Here is a 12332-nt window from a genome sequence, read left to right on the forward strand (position 1 = left end):
ATTAGGTGGATTCAAGACCACAGTGTAGGAAGAGTCTCAATTTATGTCCTCCCATAGACACAGCAAAACTACAGCTATATCTGGATCAATTCCTCCTGAAGAGAAACTGAGAGCGAAAGGAACACCTTCTCCACAATGAAGGATGGAAAGGACCAAAACAAGACGGGTAGGAGAGGTGGAAAAGGCTTTCACCAAATACCCCTACCCTGGCAATAAGACACACAATACAGTCATGCACCACATATGGATGTATAGTCAGCAACACACTGCAGGCATGATGGTGTTCCCATAAGATTAGTACCATATAGCCAGGTGTGCAGTAGGCTATGCTTATCTTAACAATGACAAAATTGCCTACCAACTCATTTTTCAGAATATATCCTCATCTGAAGTGACACACAATTATAGGGAGGGATTTTACCAGGATGGGCACTTCTTCTGGAGGAGCAAGCCCTTGACATCTGACTGCAGGAAACTCAGAACCTGGGATCTGCATCAAAGAGGTGAGCACCCAAAACTTCTGACTTAGAAAGCCAGTGGGACTGGCAGCCAGGTGACCCAAAGTGCTATAAGAAACAGAGATTCTTCTCTTAAAGGGCTTTCATGGGGTCTCACTCTCCAACCAAAACAACAGTAGTTTGAAAAATGCCAATACTATATGTGAAGGAGAGTCATTTGTGCATGTAAAAGCACTGCCTGGATGGGCTGGCCAGTTGAAACACTCCCCAAGGACTGAGATGCTGGCGGACAACATTGTTGTGCTCCCACCTCACATTACAGCACAGGTAGTGGTGCTCAGAGGTCAGAGGTAATGGCAAGAAGTTGTGGCACTAATTCACCACCTTGCTGAATCAAGAGAGATATGGCAGTTGCAGCACTCCCCTACTCTCTGGCTGGCATGGGAAGGTGTGAACTCAAGGCATTCTCCTGCTCCCTAGCTAAAGTCTGAGAGGCAGGCAACTGTGACACACACACACACACCCCCCCCCCCCCCCGCCTGGTTGGGGCTGGAGGGTGCAATCAGTCAACATTCTCCCACTCTCAGCCTAAAACCATTCTCTCACTCCTAGCCTAAAAGCAGGACAGGAGCTCAGACAAGTCACTCTTTTGTGTGTACTGCTGAAACACGTGGGTAAACATATTCAAGTCATTTTTCCTCACTGCCTTCTCTGAAGCCAAAGAGCAAGCCCTGCATGCTAAACTCTCAAGCTGCCTAGTTAATGCTAGTAGCCCTGCTCAACCCACATTGGGGACTCCGCTTGATTTCCTCACCCTGGTTTTGAGGGAGGCTGGAGTTCTACAGCTCCATGGCACTGTAACAATTGGAAAGACAGTTCTTGGCAGGCCACCACAGACAGGACACTGTACAGACAATAGACTGAAACAATCCCAATCTTCCTGTGGAAAAGACCTATTAACATAGCCTGGAGCTTCACCTTGAGGGACAGGCTTCAGGACAACACATGTAGAAGCTAAGGAGGCACTTCCAGGGAACTCGACCAGAGAGACATGAACCCTGTTCACATGATTTGTATCATTACACCTCAATGAGATTCCCTGAAAAGGAGCTAATATGCTCATCATGAGCCTCAATATGTGCAACTGTTTCTCAGGGGACATCTCTAGATCTCCTAGTCTGGAGGCCGGCAGGCATTATGACTGTGGCACCAGAGTACTGTATACAGATTTGTATACTTTCAAAGCTGCTGCCTGAAGGTTTGGCTTCTAATCAGGCTCAAACTGGATGCTAAACGAGATTCTACTACTTGGAACACTGAAGGTCTAGGCACACCCTCAACAACAGGGGCTTATCAACTATAAATCAAGAGGTTTACATGACCACAGAGGTTTCAGAGATAAAAAAGAACTAGGGTAAGGTTGATCAAGAAGGATGATCAGAGGTACAATGCCACTCCATCAAGGCTGAGAGAGGTAGCAGTTTCCAACAACATAGAAACTACAGGGAGAGCCCATCAGAATTAGAAAAATAAAGAAGAATGCTTTAAAAAAAGAAATAAGACAAAGCTTCAGAAAAAAAGACCTTAATGATATAAATATAAGTAATCTACCTGATAAAGAATTAAAAGTAATGGTCATTAGGACACTCATTGAACTCAGGAGCACCATGGATGGACACAGCAAAAACGTCAACAAAGAGGCAGAAAATATTTGAAAGAATCAATCAGAGCTGAAGAATACAAAGACTGAAATGAAAAATACACTGGAGGGATTCAACAGCAGCTAAGATGATATAGAAGTAGAGATCAGTGGGATGGAAAGCAGGGTAGAAGAAATCATCCAATGAAGACAGCAAGAAGAAAGAAGAATTTTTTAAAAATGAGAAAAGTTTAAGGAACTGGTGGGACGACTTCAAGGATGCTGACATTTCCATTATAGTGGTCCTAAAGGGAGAAGAAAGAGAGAAAGGTACAGAAAACTTCTTTGAAGAAATAATGGCTGAAAACTTCCCTAGCATGGAGAAGGAAGCAGACATCAATATTCAGGAAGCACAAAGAGTCTCAAACAAGACAAACCCAAAGAGATCCACACACCAAGACACACATAATTAGAATGTCAAAACTTAAACAGAGAAGTTTAATAGCAGCAAGAAAAACACAACTAGATACATACAAGGGAACAGCCATAAGGCTCTCAGCTGATGTTTCAGCAGACACATTACAGGCCAGAAGGGAGTGGCACGATAGAGTCAAAGTGCTGAGAGGAAAAATCTCACAACCAAGAATCCTCTAATTGGTGAGGTTATCATTCAGAATTGAAGGAGAGATAAAGAGTTTCTCAGACAAGGCAAAACTACAAGTTCACCACCACTAAAATGCCTTACAAGAAATGTTAAAGAAACTTCTTTAACAGAAAAGAAAAGGACATAACTAGAAATAATATATATATATATGAAAAGAAAAAATATCGTTGTTAAAAGATATTGCATATTAAAGGTAGTGGTTCAACTACTTATAAAACTACCATGAAGGCTAAAAGACAAAAGTAGTAAACTCAACCATAACTACATTAAGTAATTAAGGGACACACAAAAGAAGAAGATATAAAATATGACATCAAAAGCATAAAACTTGGGTGGGATGAGCAACAGTGTGGAGCTTTTTGATAACGCTCTAACTTGAGCAACATTCAAGTTAAAATAGACTGCTATATATAGGGATTACTATATGTAAAACTCATGATAACCACCAACCAAAAATGTATAATAGATACCCAAAAAATAAAGAGAGTGGAATCCAAACATAAGACTAAAGAGTACATCAAGAAACAAGGGAAGAGATCAAGAAAAAAAGAAGAGAAAACAGAAGAACTTCAAAAACAAACAGAAAAAAATTAACAAAATGGCAATAAGTACATGTCTATCAATAATGACTTTAAATGTCAGTTGATTAAACGCTCCAATCAAAAGACATATCCCCCAAAACAAAACTCATGTCTTCACTGGTGAATTCTTCCAAACATTTAAAAAAGAGTTAAGACTAACCCCTTTCAAATTATTCCCAAAAGATGAAGAGGAAGAAATGCTTCCAAGCTCATTTTACAAGGCCAAAATTACCCTATCAAAACTAGACAAAAATCACATGAAATAAACTACAGGCCAATATCCCTAATAAACATAGATTCAAAAATGTTCAATAAAATATTAGCAAATCGAATTCACAATTCATTAAAGGAATCCTACACCATGATCAGATAGGATGCATCCCAGGGATGCAATGATGCTTCAGCATCCACGAATCAGTCAACACTATACACCACATTATCAAAGGATAAAAATCATATGATCTCTTCCAAGATGCAGATAAAGCATTTGACAAAATTCAACATCCATTTATGATAATATCCTTCAAACAGTCAGCATAGAGGGAATAAATCTCAACATGATAAAGGCCATGTATGACAAACACACAGCTAGCATCATACACAATGATGAAAGCTGAAAATTTTTCCTCTAAGATCACGAACAAGACAAGGATGTCCAATAGACCCACTTTGTTTCAGTAATGTATTAGCAGTCCTTGCCATAGCAGTAAAGCAAGATAAGGAATAAAAGGCATTCAGGTTGGAAAGGAAGAAATAAAACTGTCACTATTTGCACGTGACATGATACTATATACCATATGCAGTCATATGCCACATAATGTTTTGGTCAACAGTGGATCACATACATGACAGTGACTTCATAAGATTATGATTGGAAATCATAAGATTAAGGTAAGATTGGAAAGGAAGAAATAAAACCTTCACTATTTGCAGGTGACATGACACTATATACAGTCATGTGCTGCATAATGCAAAAGTAGGTTTGTGTAAGTACACTCCATGATGTTTGTACAATAACAAAATAACCTAATAGCACATTTCTTAGACTATACCCTTGCTGTTAAGCAATACAGGACAGGTATAAAAAAGGCAGGTATAGAAAACACTAAAGACTCCACCAAAAAAACTATTAGAACTAATAAATGTATTTGGTAAAATTGCAGGACACAAAATTAATATAAAAAAATTAGGCTTTTTTCTATATACTAACAATAAACTATCTGAAAGAGAAATTAAGAAAGAAATCCTGTTTACAGTTGCATCAAGAAGAATAACATAAGCAGTGATATCAGCATCATGATGTAGTGAGTTATTCCCTATCACTTCCCTCTAAGTTACAATCAATTGGATATCCATTGACCAACAGAGGATTTCCTGCACAACACAACAAGACACCTAAGAGATCCATGCATCTATACCTCTGAAGGGGTGTGGACTGGACACCTGGGAGGCACTGGAACTAGGAAAGCAGACTCCCCCTCCCCCAGCAGTAGCAATACAGGACCATCCCGCTAGCACATATGCCTGTGAGCAGACATTGTAGGAGTAAAAACAAGAGACATGGCTTAGCATCCGCCCTTATCCCGGTGGATCCAGCATGCACACCTGTGAATACAGACTGCAGGAGCCGAAACAGAAGGTGTGACCTAATCCATAACCTTGCCCAGTGGATCCAGTGTGTGTGCCCCTCTACCTACTCTTGCAGTGGACAGGACTTTCCAACAGTGTGGGAAATATACAAAACTCTGATATTCCTGGGGTAGGGCACCCTGACCTGAGAGTTCAAAACACACCAGCTAGCAACAGGGACCAGAGTCTGCACGAGCGAGCAGCAACAACCACCTCTACCTCTTTAGCCTCTGCTCTCGCCCAGAAGCAGCATGTAGAACCTACAACCAGAGGCTTCAAGACCCACTGCAGAACTGATGACACATTCTCCAGTGGCAGCACCCTGACATTGACTCCACCAGAAAGGGGGGCAGCATACAAGTCCCCAAGACCCCAGGCCCCAAGCAGTGACAGCAACATTCGTGAACCACATGCTCCTAGGTGGTACAGCCCAAATCCCAAAGCCTGGGAGTGGCAGCAAATATGGTGCATGGAGAAGCAGTATCCAAGTGAGTGGAGAGGCCATGGAGAGCCAGTGGAGGAATATGAGGCCCAAGAGACCCCAGAAGCAGCAGAAGTGCCTACAGCCTGTTGACCTCACTGGGGACCACTGAGGCTGCATCAACATCATAAGTAGCAAGGAACCAGCAACCTCAGAGGCACATGAAGCACAAACATGACACTGATCATGTCTCTAGCAGAGGCAGAGGAGAATGGAAAGTGCAGGCTCTCGAATACAACCAGAAACATTGCAGAACCAAAGTAACCAAAGCCTCATCCAAATAAGAAAGGTGGTTACTGAGGAAGTGACATCAGCACCATGGCGGAGTGAGAAGTTCCCTTTGTCTCTCCTCTCTAAGTTACACCAGTCAGACATCAAGTGACCAAAAAATGACTAGCTGCACAGCACAGCAGAGGACTTGAGTCATTCATGCATCTATACACCTGAAGTTGGGTACACTGGACCTCCAGGAGGCAGTGGAACTATGGGAGCAGCCCACTGCCCTCCAGTAGCCGTGATCTGTAACGTGGATCCTCACACTGTTGTGCACCTTAGTGACCACAGGTTGCAAGTGCCAATACAGCACTCGTGGCTTGGCCCCTGCACTGCACTCAGTGAGGGTGGGTGGTACACGCATCCTGAGGCTCCAGGACAGAGAGCAGGGCCAGTGATCAGCACCCCCTTCCCAAGCAGTGTCACCAGTCTTTCCAAAAATAGGGCCTATACATAAGGAGTTAATTTCCACAGCAGGGGCAGAGTCTCCTGACCTGAAGTTTCAGAGAAAATCATGAGCTTGCCTATACAAGCAATGGTACCCAGAGGCTGTGGCACCCCCCTGTCCCAGTAGTGGTAGGTGGCACAAACATCCTAAGGCTTCAGAACACAGACTGGAGCTGGTGACAAAGCCCCATCCTCCAATGGTTGTGCCACCCTTTCTAGTAGTGGGGACTCCATCCAAGGATTAAATTTCCCAAGCAGAGGTGAGATCCTCTGATCAGAGTTTTCAGAGGAGATGATTAGCGCACATGTGCCAGTGCAAACAACAAGAAGCTGTGGCCTATGCCCCTCCCAGTATTGGCAGGTGGTTCAAAAGTCCTGAGGCTTCAGGACATGGAGAGAAGTAGGCTACTTGGTTGCCTTCCCCTCCCATTGCAGTAGCACCAGTCTTTCAGCAATGGGGACTACATCCAAGGTGTAAATTTCCTCAGCAGATATGGGGTGCCCCAACTTAATGTGTCAAAAAGCACACCAGTGGGCGGCATTGACAGGAGACTGCAGGGCCAGCAACTTCAACCTAAGGCTCCATGAACCACAGCAGACCCTGAAATCTAACAACCAGTGGCAGCACTTGACACTGGATCTAACACCAGCATGGACTTCATTAAAAAACTTGGGCCCCTGACAGCAATAGTGAAATCTGTGAACAGAGAGTCTCTGACAGTGGTTCTGCCGGCAGCCCCAGATAATCAAGGAGTTGCAAGGCCAGTGGTGCATAGGGCAGCAGCACCTGAGCCTGTGGAAAACCTGTGGAGGATGACCGGGGCAACACAAGACCCGGGTGACCCCAGAAGCAACAATAGTGCTCACAGCCTGGTGACTCCAGTGGCAACAACTGAGACTGTAGCAATATTGAAACCAGCAAGGCACTGGCAACCTCAGAGGCACAAGTCACCCAAGGAGGGTACTGATGATGCCTGTAGCAGAGGCATCTAAACAAATGGGACTACATCAGACTAAAAAGCTTCTACACGACAACAGAAACTATCCACAGAACAAGAAGACAATGCAGCAACGAGGAGGAAATATTTGCAAATCATATATCCGACGAGGGGCTAATTTCCAAAATGTGTAAAGAACTCATACAACTCAACAACAACAAAATGAACAACCACATCCAAAAAAAGGCACAGGATATGGATAAACATTTTTCCAAAGAAGATATACAGATCACCAACAGGTACATGAAGAAATGCTCAACATTACCAACAATTAGGAAAATACAATTCAAAACTACACTGAGATATGCCTCACACATGTCAGAATGGCTAAAATTAACAAGACAAGAAATATCCGTTGAAGAAGATGTGGAGAAAAGGGAACACTGGTACACTGCTGGTGGGACTGCAAACTAGTAGCCACTAGGGTAAATAGTATGGAAATTTCCCAGTAAATTCACATTAGAACTACCATATAATGCAGCTATTCCACTACTGGGTGTTTATGCAAAGAATGTGAAATAAATCATTCAAAAAGATATATGCACCCCCAGGTTCATTGCAGCATTATTCTCAATGGTTCCCAGTAGCCCAGATGTGGAAGCAACCCAAGTGCCCATCGGAAATGAACGGACAAAGAAGGTGTGATAAATATTCATTGTGTGTGTCTATATATATAAATATATATATACAGGCACACATACAATGTGTGTATATATACGTACAATGAAATAAGCCTCATCCATAAAAAAGAAAAAATCACGTCATTTGCAACAACTAGGACGGACCTTGAGGGTATTATGATAAGAAAATTGTCAGACAGAGAAAGACAAATATCCCATGATTTCACTCATATATGGAATATAAACAAACAAACACGTAGATAAGGAGAATAGATTGTTGGTTACCAGAGAGGAAGGCGATGGGGGAGGGCAAAAGTGGTAAAAAGCACATATATATGGGGACAGAAAAAACCTAGATTATTGGTGGTGAACACGATGCATTCTTTACAGAAACTCAAGTATAATATCGTACATCTGAAATTTGTGAATTTTAAGCCAATATGACCTCAATAAAATAATTTCTTAAAAACAGAATAAAATACCTCGTAAAAAGTTTAACCAAAAGTAAAAGACCTGTACTCTGAAAAATATAAGATGTTAATAAAAGAAATAGAAGATGACACAAATAAATGGAATGACTTGCTGTGCTCATGGACTGGAAAAGTTCTCATTAAAATGCCCATACTACCCAAAGCAATTTATAGATTCAATGTAATCCCTATCAAAATACCAATGGCATTTTTTATAGAAAGACATCAGAGAATCCAAAAATTTGTATGGAATTGCAAATAACCCAAAATAGCCAAAGCAATCTTGAGAAAGAATAACAAAGCTGGAGGTATCATGTTGCCTGATCCAAACTAACTAAGACACTGTAGTAATCAAAAAAATACGGTAGCATCACAAAAGCAGACACATAGACCAATGGAACAAAATACAGAGCGAAGAAATAAACTCTTGCATATGTGGTCATTTAATCTATGACAAAGGAGGTCAGAATATACAGTGAAGAGCAGACAGTTGTTTCAATAAATGGTGTTGGGAAAACTGAGCAGCTACATGCAAAAGAATGAAACTGGGCCAATATCTTACACCATATACAAAAATAAATTCAAAATGGATTTAAGATTTGAATGTAAGACCTGAAACCATAAAACTCCTAACAGAAAACATAGGCAGTACAATCTTTGACATCAGTCTGAGTAAAAATTTTTACACCAGTCTCCTTAGCAATGAAATAAAAAAATAAATTAATGGAACTACATCAAACTAAAAAGCTTTTGTACAGTCAAGGAAACCATTCACAAAATAAAAAGGCAGCCTACTGAATGGGAGAAGATATTGGCAAATCATATATTTGATATGGTATTAATATTCAAAATATATAAAGAATTTATACAACTTAACATCAAAAAAACAGAAAACCGAAGTAAAAAATTGACAGAGGGCCTAAATAGACATTTTTCCAAAAAAGACATAAAGACAGCCAAAGGACACTCAAAAAGATGCTCAATATCACTAATTATCAGGCAAATCAGATCAAAACCACAATGAAATATCACCTCACACAGTGAGAATGGCTGTTATAAAAAAGACAAAAAGTAACAAGTATTAGTGAGGCTGTGGAAAACAGGCAACCCTCTTACACTGTTGCTGGGAATGTAAATTACTGCAGGAATTATGGAAAACAGTATGAAGGTCCCTGAAAAAATTAAAAATAGAAGTACCATACAATCCAGCAATTCCACTTCTGGGTATTCATCTGAAACAAAAGAAAACACTAACTTGAAAAGATATATGCACTCCTATGTTCACTGTAGCATTATTTACAATAGCCAAAATATGGAAGCAACCAAAGAGTCCATCAATAGGTGAATGGATAAAGATGTGAGATACGTATTTACATATATAATGAATATTATTCAGCCATAAAAAGTAAATAAAACCTTGCTATTTGTAACAACATGGATGGAAAAGTCTATTATTCTAAATGAAATAAGTCAGACAGAGAAAGACAATTACAATATGACTTCACTAATACGTGGAATCTAAACACAAAACAAACAAAGGAACAAAACAGAAACAGACTCATAGATACAGAAAACAAACATATTTTCCAGAGGGGAAATGGGTTGGTGGGCACGCAAAATAGGTGAAGTGGATTAAAACATACAAACTGCTAGTTATAAAATAAGTCACGGGGATGTAGTGAGCAGTAGAGGGAATATAATCAAGAATATTGCGTTAACTTTGTATGATGACAGATGACAAATAGACTCATCGTGGTGATCATTTCATAATATACATAAATACAAAATCACTATGATATGCACCTGAAACTAATATGATACTGTATGTCAATTATACTTCAATTAAAAGAAAACAAACTCCAGTACTAGTGGGTGCAGATAAGACCAACTATTAAATAAACTCTAAAAGAAAGAGAAAATCTGGGGCAGGGACAGGGGCACAGCAGTTAAGTTCGCACGTTTCGCTTCTCGGCAGCCCAAGGTTTGCTGGTTCAGATCCCGGGGGTGGACATGGCAGCACTTGGCACACCATGGTGTGGTAGGCGTCCCACATATAAAGTAGAGGAACATGGGCACCGATGTTTGTTCAGGGCCAGGCTTCCTCAGCAAAAAAGAGGAGGACTGGCAGTAGTTAGCTCAGGGCTAATCTTCCTCAAAAAAAGAAAAAGAAAGACAGAGAAAATCTGAGTAAGACAATTTAAAAAAAACGATTGAATTAGTAATCAAAATTGCCTACAAAGTAAAGCTCATGTCAGGATGGCTTCACTGAGGAATTTGAGCAAGAATTAATATCAATTCTTGGGAAAAATTCCGTCAGAAAATGGAAAAGGAGGAAACACTTGCCAACATATTCAGTGAAGCCCTGATATTGAAAACACGCATAGACATGACAAGAAAAGAACACTATAAACCAAAATCTCCTATGAATGTAGGTGCAAATGTCCTCAAGAATATGTGAGCAAACCAAAATCAGAAATATACAAAAGGACTACTACTCCAAGAAAAACTGGAATTTATCCCAGGATGCAAAGTTGCTGTAGCAACTGAAAAATCATTAATATGATATACCATTATCGATAAAATGAAGGAGAAATACTGCATGATCATCTCAATAAGTGCAGAAAAATCATTTAACAGAATCCAATATGTTTCATGATGAAAATACTCAGTGAATTAGGAACAGAGGGAAACTTCCACAAATAGGTAAAGGGTATCTGCAAACAACCCACAGCTGACATCATACTTGATGGTGAAACACTAAATGTTTTTTCTCTAAGATAAGGAGCAAGATGAGGAAGTCCACTCTCATGATTTCTATTTGACAACTTACTGGAGAGTCAAGCCAAGACATATGGCAAGAACATAAAATAAAGAAATCCATATTGGAAAGGAAGACGTAAAACTACTTCTATTGGGGGATAAAATGATATTATATGGAGAAAATGTTTGAGAATTCTCTAGAAAATATACAATATACCATTGCAATAAATAATCCAAGATAAAATTAAGAAAGCAATTCCACCACAGTCATTATCCTTTAATAACAGGGATATATTCCGAGAAATGCGTCACTAGACAATTTTAACATTGCAAGAACATCATAGAGTGCACTTACACAACTTAGATGGTATTGCCTACCATGCACTAAGGCTATATGGTAAAATTTTATGGGATCACCTGTGTATATGCAGTCCCTCGACTGATATGTTGATATGCAGCTCATGACTCTATAATAGCACCAAAAGACTAACATACTTAGAAATAAATTTAACAAGAAAATTGCAACCTTATACTGTAGAAACTACAAAACATTGTAAAATGTATTTAAGAGATCTAAATAAAAGAGGAGATATCTCATATTCTAAGATCAAAACACTTAATATTGTTTTAATGGCAATTCTCCACAAATTGATATACAAATTCAACACAACCTCTATCAAAATCCCAGCTGACTTCTTTGCATGAATTGACAAACTATTCCTAAAATTCACATAGATATTCAAGGGACCTAAAACTTATCAAATAATCTTGAAAAGACAGAACACAGTTGGAGGAATTATACTAATTGATTTCAAAGCCAACTACACACAACACTATTCAAGAGAGTTTGATACAGATATACAGAAAAGCAAATAAATTGATAAAATAGACATTAGATTCCAGAAATATACTCACATATTGATGGTCAACTGATTTTTGACAAAGGAATGAGCACTCTTCTGAACAAATTCTTCAAGTGAAGCTTAGTATCCACATGTAAAACAATGAAGTCAGACCACCTACCTCAAATCATATATAAAAATTCAAAATGGATCAAAAGCCTAAATGTAAAAATAAAACTATAAGACTCCCAAAGGAAAACATAGGTAAAATATTTTGATATTGGGATTGGCAATGATTTCTTATATGACACCAAAAGCACAACAACCAAATTACAAATAGAGAAACTGGACTTCATCAAAACTTAAAACTTTTGTTCTATAAAGGACACCATAAGAAAGTGAAAAGACAACCTGCATAATTAAAGCTATATTTACAAATCATAAATTTCAAAAGGGATGTATATACAAAA

The sequence above is a fragment of the Equus caballus genome, chromosome 3, assembly GCF_041296265.1.
Source record: "Equus caballus isolate H_3958 breed thoroughbred chromosome 3, TB-T2T, whole genome shotgun sequence".
Taxonomy (NCBI): Eukaryota; Metazoa; Chordata; class Mammalia; order Perissodactyla; family Equidae; genus Equus; species Equus caballus.